Here is a 13,893-nt window from a genome sequence, read left to right on the forward strand (position 1 = left end):
TAATGATAAATGTTACATCCATAATTGGATTATCTTCACACTGATGCTCTTATGGTATAAGAAGATTTTAATATGGGGGGCCTAGGATGGAATTAGACCTTTAATTTTAGTCTTTTGCCAAATTATCTTCTTGCCTTTCTCCATTTTAATTGCAACAGCTTTTCCTAGAATTTAGTACTGCACTTTCAGAAACTAGTACAGTAAAACATCATTAATTTAGGTAAAACTAATTAGGAGTTGGTGGTTTGGGGCTTGAAAAGCTCAAGTTTTCTGTTTATTTTTAATAAGCCAAATAAATAGGATGAATAGCATTGTTATTGGAAGTGTTTGCCTGCTTGGGAAAAACTGCTTCCACATATTACAATAACAATTTACTAGACATGGTGTTATTTCAGCGTAAGTAGAAGCTGGTACAGCTGAAATTGAGGCTTTGATGTGCTGGTTTCAAGCCATTATTCTTTATTTATTAAAGCAGGTTCTCCACTAAGCAACAGATGGTTAATGCAATTCTAGGACTCAGAGCCCTTGGAAGTAAAAAAATTCCTCTTCTACTCATCATTTATATACATTTTTACCTTCAGTTAGTATAACTCTTTGATCTTATCAGCATAACTCCCTCCAAAAATGAAACGCTTCCTGTTTCTCATAGAAACATTGCTATTAAAATAATTGAAATTATTTTCTGATCCTCAAGCTTTAATAATTTTCTCCTTGCTACTCGTTTTTTTCTTACATTATTAAGACACTAAATTATTGTGGATTACCTTATGAAGCTCAGTGCCTCATCAAGATCGTATAAGTCAGTTATGACCAATTATGGTTAGTGGTCTGGTTTGTATTTAAAGTTTAACATTTTGCTTTTCAGATACGGGAATGTGTTTAGGACTTGCAGAGTTCCACTACCAATTTGATCATCATGTTGGCTCCGCATGGGTGGGGTGTGAGGTTCAGAGGGTCTCTGCACTCTGCCCAAGAGGATGTGATAGAGAGATCAGGTCGGCAGCACTGGATCCAGCCCATGTTCTTCTAGCAGAGCCTGGCCCTTGGCATGGGGGGGCATGGTGTCAGTCCAGAGGAAGAGGCACCTTTTTGCAATCCATCAGCCAAGAGGAATTTACCTTTGTGTAATAATCATCCCAGAAGGTAGATAAGCCCAAGAGATACATAGCCCAGATCCAGCATCTCGCAAGTGTTCAGTCAATGCTGCTCTTTGGGAGTTTTCATTTTTGCTTCTCACTCCTTCGTAGGGATGTGATGGAAAAGTTTCCATCAGGGTAGAAATTTCTTTCATGAATGAATAGCATCTTAAAATAGCAGTCCTGAGTTATATCTATATCTTTGTTCTCAATGTATTTTTTTCAGATACGTGAAATAGCAAACGCTGGACACTTTTCACTATACCACATGTTTCGTAAACAAAAAGAGGGCACATGAGGCCCACCAGTGACCTTCTAGAAATCAGCAATAGCTCTTGAGTTCACATTCTGGAGAGGAGCCATCTTATCTAAAGTTCCCTAACTTTTAGGCTCAGAATCACAGTGGGTGTGAGCTTTAAGTCATCACATTCAAAGTGCTGCTGTAGGAAAAGTTGTAAAGCATCAAAATCATTGTTCCCTTAGAGACTTTCTTCTCTGTGACTCTTGAAAGAAAAGAGTGAGGCATCCCACGCGTTGGGCAACCTCAGAAAGTGGAAGAAAAATTCATTCTGGGCGACTCCAGGGATGCCAGAGAGCCTCAGAACCTGAAGGTACAACTTAGCTCCTCTCTCACTCCCTGGGACAGATCTCATTTATTTCTTCTGCTCTCTCAATTCAGTCACTGACCCACACCTTTCCCGTGGCTGGAAGTGTCACAGCAGAAAGAACAGAGGTCAAAGAACAGTGGCTTCCAAAGAAGTGAGGAAGGAGCCCTGTGTCATCCACAATTTGGTTTCACTCAGACCAGCTCTGTGAACCTGAGATCACTTCTGGACTTGGGACATTCATCTTTTGTCTGCAAAAGGTTCCTGAGAGCCCTTAAAGGCCACAGTAACAGAACTTCTCTGGATTACTCTTCTATTTCTGGGCAAGGAAGGAGAATAGCTTCTTCTTTTTTTAAGATTTTATTTATTTATTCATGAGAGACATAGAGAGAGAGAGGCAGAGACACAGGCAGAGGGAGTAGCAGACTCCCTGTGGGGAGCTCTGTGCGGGACTGAATCCCAGGACCCTGAGATCATGACCGGAGCCAAAGGCAAACACTCAACCACTGAGCCACCCAGGTGCCCTGAAAATAGCTTCTTACCTGAACAGAGAACCTTCAGCCCCACCATTCTTGATGCCAGAGCTCCTATTTTTCTAAAACTGGTTTGATTATGCCAGAATTTTACTTACAGTTTTTCCAAGGCGTCTTCATTGTCTGCAAGAGACACTAGTTACTGTTCTCCCTCTCTATTTCCTTCCCTCCCTCCCCTTTCCTCCCTCCTCCCCATTTTCCTTAACTTATTATGTTGCTGTGATAAACAAACTTCTCAAGCTGGCCCTCACCTGCTGTTCCAGGCTCAGATTTGAACCCTTCCGTGTGTTGCCCTGGGTAAAGAACTTACCATCTCAGGCAAAGAATTCAACATCTCAGTTTCCTCATCTGTAAAATGAGAATAATAGGTGTCTAACTTAGAGAGCTGCAATGAAATGTAAATGAGTGAATATAAATGAAGTACTTAGCCCAGATCCAGCCTCTTACAAGTGTTCAGTCAATGCTGCTCTTTGGGAGTTTTCATTTTTGCTTCTCACTCCTTTGTAGGGATGTGTTGGATAGCCTACAGTAGTCTTTGTAATTCCACAAAAGGGATGGAGTTTAGGCTTTGGAATGCCTTGCTCTTGGGTCAAATCCTCCCCTCTTTATGGATGAAGCCCCTTCTTCCAGGCTTCCACAGACTTGTGAAAAACCACTACGGTCTTGACACAAGGCCATTATTTTCTTCTATGTCTTCCTCGCCCTGATCTGAGAGCTTTTATAACAATGCTGTCTGATAGACCTCTACTGCTGGCCACATGTGTAATTTGAAATTTTTTTAGCAGTCAAATTAAAAAAATTAAAAGAAAGAAGAGGGGCATCTGGCTGGTTGAGCATCTGCCTTTAGCTCAGGTCATGATCCTGGAGTCCTGGGATGGAGTCCCACATCAGGCTCCCTGTGGGGAGTCTCCTTCTCCCTCTGCCTATATCTCTGCCTCTCTCATGAGTAAACAAATAAAATCTTAAAAAATAAAAGAAAGAGGAGAAATTAATTTCGAAAATATACTTAAACCGAAATACTTAAACTCTTATTATTGCAATACATACCTAAAAAATGTATGAATGAGAGATTTCACATTCTTGCAGATAGTCTCTGACATCTGATATATATATTATAGGCTACGGCATGTTGAGTGCTCAATAGCTACATCTGAGTGGTGCTGCTGTAGGTCATTGAGGATGGGCGCTGTGACCTCTTCTTCTCTGCACCCATAGAGTCCCTCTTAGTGGCTGAGACACTCAGAAATGTCCATTTAATGAATAAAATGGTGAATCCATTACCACTCCATCAGGTGTGTGAGAATATAACTTTTTTAGGGCTGCTGTGGCGAACTGGGTGGGTTAAACAACTGTGACCTCACAGCTTTGGAAGCTAGAAGGCCAAGATCAAGGTGTTGTCACAGTTGCTTCCTCCTGAGACTATGAGCAGAGATCTGTTCCATGCCTTCTGGGGGATTTCCTGGCCATCTTTGGCATTCTTTGGCTTCTACACCATCACCTAGCTCTCTGTCTTTATATTCAGAAGGCCTTTTCCTGGGTGTGTGTATGTTTGTCTCCAAATTTCCCCTTTTCATAAGGATGCCAGTCATACTGGATTAGGACTTTTAAATAATTATACCTGCAATGATTCTATTTCCAAATAAGGTCACGTTCTGAGATACTGGGGATTAAACCTTCAACATATGAAGTTGGGTGGAGGACACAATTCAATCCATAAGGATAAGGCAGGTGGTAAAACTGAGTCATACTTTAGAGTGCATGATTTGGAGGCTTCACTGCTGATGGTTCCACTCCAAATTCAGCACTTTTTCTACTCTTGCCACCGTGGGTAGCCCTCTTTGGGTTTGGTTTCTCTTGGCCAGCCAGGATTGTGGTTGAGTTATCAAGGACATAGCAGACAGTCCTTTGAAGTATATTTTCATTTAAAAATTTTTGAATTTCCTTGTGAAATAAAGTTAGCATGGTTCTTAAATACATACGCATTTCAAGGAGATGAAATTCCCTGAACTCAGCCCTTTCCCATCTGCCATTATTATATCCTGTCCGGTAATCGCTGGCTTCGGTTGTCTGCTGAGGGAAATGAGGTTGTGAGGGAAAGGCAGCTTGAGAACTAAAAAAAATAAATAAATAAGGAAGTTTGAAGCAGGAAGGAATGGCTCTTCCTGTATGTGACAACATTAGGCAACTCTTAGGCCAAGTTTTCCAGGCTGGGACAACCTTGGTCTAAACCAATGCCCACAATTCCCCCATGGACCCCCTGTGCTTTTCACTGGGAATTGGTGTTTTCCAGTATGATCCAACCAACATCCCCACATCACAAAAAGAAGAAGCCTTTGAAGGCCAGAATTTGGGATTTGCCAGTAACACAAGGATTGTGGTGCTTTTCCGCATCTGCTGTTCCAGGTCCTGTGGTTGTGTCTAGCTTTGTCTTGTAAGCATGTGCTCTGTACCACACTGAAGGATCAGATCCCCCTGCCTCCTTGTGGAAGAACAGCATCCCCCAGGCATTTAAAAAGCAGCTTCAGTGTTGCTCTGTCAAGATAAGCCCATATCAGAATTTGACTGGCCAGCAATCAAAGAGCTTTGCAGCTGGGAGAATTTATTACTAACAATTATTTTCCAGACTGATTATTCAGGTCTTTTTAAAGGTCAGATTTTTTTATATTATGATCAAAGTTGCCTTTTTATAAATTGCCTTTTTCTCCATAGTGGGCTACCATCAGAGAACTCAGGACACTTTTTTTTCTCCTTTTCTCTGAAAGACTAATGAACCTTGCGATTCTTTTCAACTTCATAGTTTTGGGATGGCAAAAGTTTCTCTTTGTTTTCAGGCAAATTCAAATGACACTCTAATATAGTCTTTATTGGTAGCTGTGAGAGGAGATACTTAATCAAGCATTAAGATATGGGATTTGAAGCAATATATTCTGGTCTTCCTTTTTTAGGTTCAGAGTATTCTAGAAAAGGAACTCAGGAAAGCACGTTTGCAGGCTCTTCCTGAATATATTTCTGGAGAGATGGTTAAGTGCAAGATTAACAAGTTATTTCATTCATGCTCAACACTGTCCATTGGCTACTTCATGGACTCCATCAAAGACATGGGCTAAGGGTGGTAAAGAGAAAAGAAAGCTTTGAAGGAACCGAAATCATAGGAACTAATAGTTTTGAGCATATATGAGGTGCAAGACACTTTAAATATATCAACTTATTTAATCTTCAGAGAACTCTATGTGGTCAGAATTATTATCCCTTCATTATGGATGAAGAGTTGATTTTGGAAAAGCTTAAGGAAGTTGGCTGAATCCTATAATCACTTAAGAAGCAAAGCTAAGACTTGACCTCAGGACCTTCTAATCCCAAAGCCTGAGATTTACCTAAATGCTCCAAGGACATTCCTGGGTCACTCTGTCCCTACAATGGCCCAAACACCTGACTTCTGGGACTCCCAGGTTGGCCACCCCCCAATTTACCAACAGATCAGATTACCTCATTCTCAGGTCCAGCTCAGTCTTGAGAACCTAGTGTCTCTGTCTGGGAGCTGTGGATGGGCCAGGCTTTCGTGACTTTTCAGAGCCTTGCTTTCAACCCTTCTGCTGTCAGTGACCCTGGGGATGATTTGTCCCCAGAGGGGCTGATTGTCATGAAACTAAAATGCTCTACTTGCCCTGGATGATTTTGGTGGTTCTTTTTGATCCTTGCTCTGGCATCCAAATGTATTTCCCTGGTCCAACCCAAAATTCATTTCAGTCTTCCTTTCTTTCCATGCACATCAGGACTCTAAACCTTGAGCCTGAATCATGTGAGATTTAAATGAGATAAAAATAGAAATGAACATTTATTAAGTGCTTACCATGTATCAGGATTTAAGATTTTTACTGTCATTTTCTAATTGTATGTTTCACAAAATGCATTTGCAGAGGGAACGATTATTCTGCTTATTTTACACTGAGGGAAGTTAAGATCAGAGAGGTATTTGCTAAATGTCACCATCCTGGAGAGACAGTCTGACTCCTGGTCTGTGTGTCTTATCCAGCCTTTCAGGTGAGTAAAGGCACTTGGCCCAGTGCCTGGCACAGGGCATGCTCACTCCAGATAAGTCACAGAGATGGCCCTGAAGCCTGCCTCTCTCTTAAACCAACCCTATCAGGCCAGCACCTGTCTTCTTGGTAAAATAAATTATACCTTGGAGTACGCCTCAAAGTTTTATTTCGCAGAGAGAAGATCGAGAAGAAAGATCTACCAATGTCTTGGGCATCTTTTACCTTTTTAAATACCACATTGAAGTTTTTTTTTTTTTTCAGATGAAAATATTGAGACTTTGATTAAATAATTTCTCCTACTTTCCACAAAGCTAGACTGAGATTCGACATGCTCCTCTTATTCTTAGCATGAAGGGTATCGTCTATAACATGGTAGAGATGATCTCTAAATTATTGACCCTATAGGCATCTAATGTACAATCCTTCTTATTCTTCCTTAAAATGTTTCATTTCTCATTTGGGAAGTTCAATAGTGGAAATGCAGGATCCACTATTAACCAAGGACTCTAGTGTCTCGTGTGACTATCCAAATAAGTAGAACATACAAAAAGAAAAAAAAAAGTACTGAAATTGTACTGAGCATGGTTGGATCTTAACAATTGGATCTTTGTTTCCCAGACTCTTTTATGATTATAAATGTGTCATTCCACGTACTCCCATTTAATCAAACATACCATTTACTCCAATGAACCTTGAATGGCATAACACTAATTTTCATGACTTTACTAAAAATGGAGGCCATTGTATCATAATTATTGTGCAGTTTTTAACACCCTATAATTTTCAAGAACTATTATGTCTATCTGCCATCAGCATTTTTCTACAAATAAGTCTGAGAACGCACTGCTGTTCTTTAGTATTATCTCTTCATGACTTTATCTTTGATTTCCCAATTTTAAAAGAGGATGTTGATATTCACAACCAGATTGTTATTTCCAGGGGAGATATCACAGCTCAGACTTTATTTAGTGGCATTCCCCTTGTAACTTCAATTCATAACCTAAGAAAACATGTTTGTAATAGAGAAGAAAGGAAGTAGTCATCTCGATACATCATCATGTCAAGAACAACTTTCTCATGTTGATGTGATGACGGAGTGATCGTTCCTTCTAAGATTTTCCTCATGTTTGCTAATGAACACGTAATGTCTTCCATGTATAAATATATATGATTTGCTTAAGAGTCACTTCTGTTGCTCTTTAAATTCTTTAATTTTTGGAAAGACAAATATAAACACAATGTTGGTTTCCCTGGTGAAAATTCTCCCCAGAAGACACAATATGGTCTGAGATATTCATGAACAGCAGGTAATACACAAAGTCATTTCTACGGGAAAATATGCCATCTGGAAAAAACACAATTTGTGGAAATGCATGTTAGTAGGATTGTGTCATTCTAGGTTAATGATGATGGAAACGGCATCATCGAAGTAGTTTTGTAGTACGAAATGCAAGAGCCTTTGGTGACATTTTCAGGTAACTGCTTCACGCATTTCAGAGTAAGAGAGACTGAACCATGACCACTGTGGCTATTTCTATGTGCTGCATAAAGTGCAGGAAGAGGGGCAGAGGGAGAAGGAGAACAGGCACTTCACTGAGCAGGGAGCCTGATGCAGGGCTTGATCCCAGGACCCTGGGACCATGACCTGAGCCAAAGGCAGATGCTTAATGGACTAAGCCTCCCAGGTGCCCACCTAGAATTATCTTTAAATAAACCTGTGATGAGCTGACTTACAGTCCTGTTGCACTCTATGCCTCAGTGTGCCGGTCACCTTCTAGTTCCTCATATATTCACACCAGTGGCCTTTGCATATGCTGTTCCCTCTGCTGAGGGTAGTGCCAACTCCCCATCCTTGGTTCTCCAGTTCTAAACCCATCCCTTGTGACACAAATAATACTTCACCTTTAAAGGAGTGACTGGAAGTCCTGACTGCGCTCTACTTACCTAGCACTATGTGTGTATTTTCTTCCAAGCACTAATCCTAGCCATACTTGTGATTTCCTTGGTGTGACTCTGTGAGTAATGGCTGTCTATGCTCTTAGTAGAGCACAGAACTTATGATCTAGTATCATAAGTTCCCCAAGTACCTACCACAATGTCTGCTGCTTAAGTGGGACCCATAAATAGTTTCTGAATGAATCAATGACTTGGCTTTAGAGTAGTGAGGACTGTGGCCTTGGACCACCATCGTGAGGTTCACCACTCATTTTGCTTGGCAGCAGTGGCTTGGCTGGGGGTGGGGGTGGGGGCAACATGTTCTGCTGGTTGCTTTTGAGCCTGGTCCATGATTGTGGAGCCGTGGTTTCATCTGTTTGAAACTATCTAGGTTGTGTGGGGACCAAAGTCTGGTGGATTAGAATAACTGATGCCTTAATCAACAGAGTCAGAATGACTTCAGAGGGATTTCTTCATTGGAAGGACTTGGCAGGAGTACAGAGGGGGGGCGGGGGTCAAAGCCTGGATGTAGGAAATGTTAAATCTTCTGTTCTGACTTTTGAAGCTCTGTTTCTACCATGTTGCAAATATTTCCAGTTTACTCAAGTTACAGGCATGAGCCCAAAGAGAACCATAATGAGTAGAATCACAAGTTCTACAGTGAGAACTGTAAGAGGCCTTGGAAGATGATCTGACACTCCCCCACCCTCCATCCCCTGGTGGAGACCTAGAAAAGTCCAGGGACTTGCCGATGACCCCCAGGTGAGTGAAAGCATTAGGTCTGGGAACCCAGCATTCTTTCCATAAGCTAGAGTCCTGTTTCTTGTAATGGCAAGTCTGCTGCTTAGTGCCTGGGGACCCTCACTGATGTGCGCTGCCACCTAGAAGAGTGATCTGTGCAAGCCATTTAATCCTTTGGGATCTCAGGCCTTAATTTCACACATGTAAAGCAATGGGACGTGTTCCAGAATGTTTAAATTACCTTGAATTGCAGATCATTTGTTATTCTACACCAAGCCTCTGCTTTTCCTAAACTGTGGGGCTCTTTGGGCATCATTTCTAAACCTAAGCCATATACTTAAAAGCATGACATAGAAGCTCATCACTAATACTAAGTAGCATTTGTATAGCACTAGAATATGCTAGATTCAGTTCTCTGTTACATAGAGTAACTTATTTACCTTTCACTGTGACCTTACGGGAAACACTATTATTTATTTACTTCTGTTTTGGGATGGGGAAAATGACACCCAGGAAAGTTACATGTCAGATTTAAGGTATCACAGATCCTAATTGGCAGGGCTGGGGTCTGAACCTGGGTAGTCAGGCTCCAGAGTTCATGCTGACTTGGTGTAGAGACAACTGTCTGTACAAAATGAAATTCATTTTTCACATTTGTTTATATATTACTCCTTTTCCAAAAAGTTTTGCAGTGTCTTATGGTGTCATGCCACATATGAAATATGTGAATAAATAAGGGAGAGGAAAGTGGATGGGTAAGTCAATATTAAAAATCATTTGAACACTTGACTCAATGTGGGCTTAATATTTGGATCAAGTGTGCTAGTGGTAAATGCCAAAAAAAAAAAAATCACTTGGAAACCTCTATTCATTTGAGATAGGATTTAGAGAAACTATTTTTAAGAACCTCTATTGAGTTGTAGGAGTTTCTCATGTATTTTGGAGACTAACCCCTTTTTAGATATATGGTTTGCACATTTTTTTCCCATCCTGTAGGTTGCCTTTTCACACTGTTGTTGATTGCTCGTTTGCTGCACGGAAGCATGTTAGTTTGCTGTTCTCGCACTTGTTTATTTTTGTTTTTTGTTGCCTGTGCTTTGAGTTTCATATCCGTGAAATCATTGCCAAGACCAATATTATGAAGCTTTTCCTCTATGTTTTCTTCTAGGAGTTTTACATTTTCGGTTCTTCCATTTAAGTCTTTAATCTGCTTGGAGTTGATTTTTGTGTATGGTGTAAGAGAAGGGTTTAATTTCATCCTTTTGTATGTGGATATAGAGTTTAACCAACACTGTTTGTTGAAGACACTACCCCTTCCTCATTGTGCATTCCGGGCACATTGTTGAAGTCTATTTCCTCTCTTGATCCACTCTCCATCCACTGAAGTATTGCATCCTTCTGCTCCTCTGCCCTCTGGCACCATCTGGTTTCAGCTAATGGGCAACACTGGCCAGAGCTTGGGGGACTGGACAGGGAGAGGTCATTGTGTTAATAACCCAGCTTCTTTCCTGCAAGATCGTGCTGAGCTGAAATAAGAAAAAAATTCCCCATGTTCTTGGTTTTTAATACATATTACTATTATTATTTATTAAATGTATTATTTGTATATACATTATTTGTATTATTATGTATTTTAATACTATTATTTTTTAATACATAAATCTTGCTTATATTGATGTCATTACAAGGTAGGGATCAAGGTAGGGATCTACTTTAATTTATTCTGTATGACTACTATTTGACCTGGCACTCCCAGTTTTTTCCTACTGATTTAAAGTGCTATCAGATAAGGCTCAGTAGGTTAAGCATCTGCCTTCAGTCAGGTCATTATCCCAGGGTCCTGGGACGGAGCCCCCAAGTGGGACTCCCTGCTTAGTGAGAGTCTGCATTTCTCTCCCCTTCTGCCCCTCCTCTGGCTTGGGCTCTCTCACTCTCAAATAAATAAATTTAAAAGAAACATGCTATCAGATAGACAGTATATCAGCTTGTTTGATTTGTTTTTGTACATATTTTTTTGTGATGAAGTTTTTTGCGATGAGATTTTTCATTCTGCAGGCTGCCTTATTAAATGTAATATTATCTAGTATGCCTAATCCTCTATTTTGTTACATTTATTTATTCCTTATTTTGAATAATAATGAAATTTGTCCATACTTGATTCTTTCTCCTGTCCCTCCCCTTCACCGCCAATTTTAATTGAATATATTATTTTTCCCCATGTTTGCCTTCATATATTTAAATCTATACTCTTATTTCTATTACTTGATTTATTGGTTTTAAATACTCTTTTTTTTTTTTTTTAACCACAAGCTGTAAAACAATTGGAAAGCAATGTATTTATCTAAACCCCAGCCTCTTCTCTCCAAGTTCCTTTCTTGGCTTTTGTATAATTATTGCCATTCTGTATTGTTGAGACTTCTTATCTGTAAAGATTGTTCTAGACCTATAATTTGTCTTTGGCAAAGTCCTCTTGTTCAGTCTCTTTAAAGCTCACCTTGAATCCATTTCCCTTAAAATCATTTTTTGCCTGTTTTTTTTTTTTAATCAAGAAAAAAGTTAAAAAACTAATGAGAATTTTGCTGAGTTCTTACACATGCAGAACTTCTGTTAATTCTCAAAGAGCAGAATGTCTATGAAACTTGTGCTTGGGATCCCTGGGTGGCGCAGCGGTTTGGCGTCTGCCTTTGGCCCAGGGCGCGATCCTGGAGACCCGGGATCGAGTCCCACGTCGGGCTCCCGGTGCATGGAGCCTGCTTCTCCCTCTGCCTGTGTCTCTGCTTCTCCTCTCTCTCTCTCTCTCTCTCTCTCTCTCTCTCTCTCTGTGTGTGTGTGTGTGTGTGTGACTATCATGAATAAAAAAAAATAAAAAATAAATAAAAAAAAAAGAAACTTGTTCTTAATGCTTTCTGGCCTGGGGTATTTTATAGAGTACTCAACTGCCTTCTTGTGCTGATTATCTTCTTTTTTTTTTTTTATTTATGACAGTACAGAGAGAGAGAGAGAGAGAGAGAGGCAGAGACACAGGCAGAGGGAGAAGCAGGCTCCATGCACCGGGAGCCCGACGTGGGATTCGATCCCGGGTCTCCAGGATCGCGCCCCGGGCTAAAGACAAGAGCCAAACCACTGCGCCACCCAGGGATCCCCCTGCTGATTATCTTCTAGACACCATGTGGAATGATAAGATGCTACATGGCCAGCCAGATTTCCTCTCTTATAGTGATTTTATATTTTCTTCGTTGCCTAAATGTCTCTTTATTGTAAAGATAAATAATTTGTCCTCAATACCCTTAGATTCTATGTTGGATTTCTATTTCAGTGTTTACCTGGGCAAAGTATATGCCTTCAATCTTTAGAGATGTATTTTCTTTCATTTGGGGAAATCTCTTTTAACTATGTCTTAACATTTTTTTTTCTCTTTTATCATAGTGATTTTCCTTTGGGGCATCAATTAAACTTTTTAAACTTTGTATCCATTTTAATTTTGTTTGCTTGTTTGTTCTCAGTACTGGGTTCCCCATGTTTTCTTGTATTTTTCTTAATGTTGCTCTAGAAAGGACTTTTTTTCTAGGATTAGTCTTGCTCTCTTGCCTCTTTTTCTTGAGTTTTGAATCATCTTTTTCTGGTCTTCCTACATTTTCCTTAAATTTTTTAATCCTAGCCCTGAGATCTGGTTGTATAGAGGCCACAGCTTACATTTTTCTTTTTTTAAGTTTATGACAATGTGTTTAGTTATAGTTTTGATCTGCTGCTTGGCAACATAATTCTTTTGAGTCTATATTCATCTGCCATTTTTTTTTCTGTTCCTTTTTGTTTTAGATGGCTCAAGCTGCCATAACAAAATTTGATAGACTTGAGGGCCAGTGCTTAAACAATTGATTTAGTCATACTTCTGGAGGCTGGAAGTCTGGGATCAAAGTGCTGGCATGATGAGGTTCTGGCGAGAGATCTCTTTATGGCTTACAGAGAACCATCTTTTCACTGTGTCTTCACATTAGAGAGAATGAGAGAGAGAGAGAGAGAGAGAGAGGAAGGAGAGAGTGAGAGAGCGAGAGAGAGACAGAGAGAGCACTCACACTCTGGTATCTCTTCTTATAAGGACACTCATCCCACCATGAGGGCTCTACCATCATGACCTCATCTAAGCCTAATTACCTCCCAAAGGCCCCATCTTCAAATACCACCACATTGGGGATCAGGGCCTCAACATATGAATTAGAGGGAGCACACATTCAGTCTATAAAACTTTCTTTCCTTTCTTCTGTAACATCTTTGCAAATATACTGTGCCTGTTCATTTTTTAACTTTATGGGAGTATAATGTGTTTCAGTCTTTCTCGTAGTGTGGTTTGTAAAATCTTGGTCATCTCAGAAAACTTCTTTAGGGGGGTCTTCAAGTCTTCAACGTCAAAACTATTCGATCACAACACTAAAACCTTATTTGCTTTTTCATTGTTTTGACATTTTTACCGATTGTGCAAAAATCAGTGGTGGCTGAAACTGCTCGTGCCTGAGCATGAATCAAGGCAGTAACACCAGAATGCACTGGTAGTCATCGGAGTCTTCACAGTCATAAAATCAGTTTAAGAAAATTCCTAGTTTTAGTTTTCTGTAACCATGTTGTTAATAAAGCAGAAATAATTGTTAATTTTATGAAAGTTTGTCTCTTGAGTACACGTCTCTATAATACTCTGCACAATGAAATGGGAATACATACAGCACTTCTGCTAAATACAAAAATTATGAAGAGCTCTTTGTTTCTGGAACACACCATCTTCACATGAAAGAATCACTGACAGAAAACCTAAGCATATTCAGAATCGAGTACTTGGCAGATATTTTCTCAAAAAATGAATCAAGTGAGACTGTCACATCAAGAAAGATCAATGGCAATATTTGTTGCCAAT

The sequence above is a fragment of the Nyctereutes procyonoides genome, unplaced genomic scaffold (genome assembly GCF_905146905.1).
Source record: "Nyctereutes procyonoides isolate TBG_1078 unplaced genomic scaffold, NYPRO_anot_genome, whole genome shotgun sequence".
NCBI classification, from domain to species: Eukaryota; Metazoa; Chordata; class Mammalia; order Carnivora; family Canidae; genus Nyctereutes; species Nyctereutes procyonoides.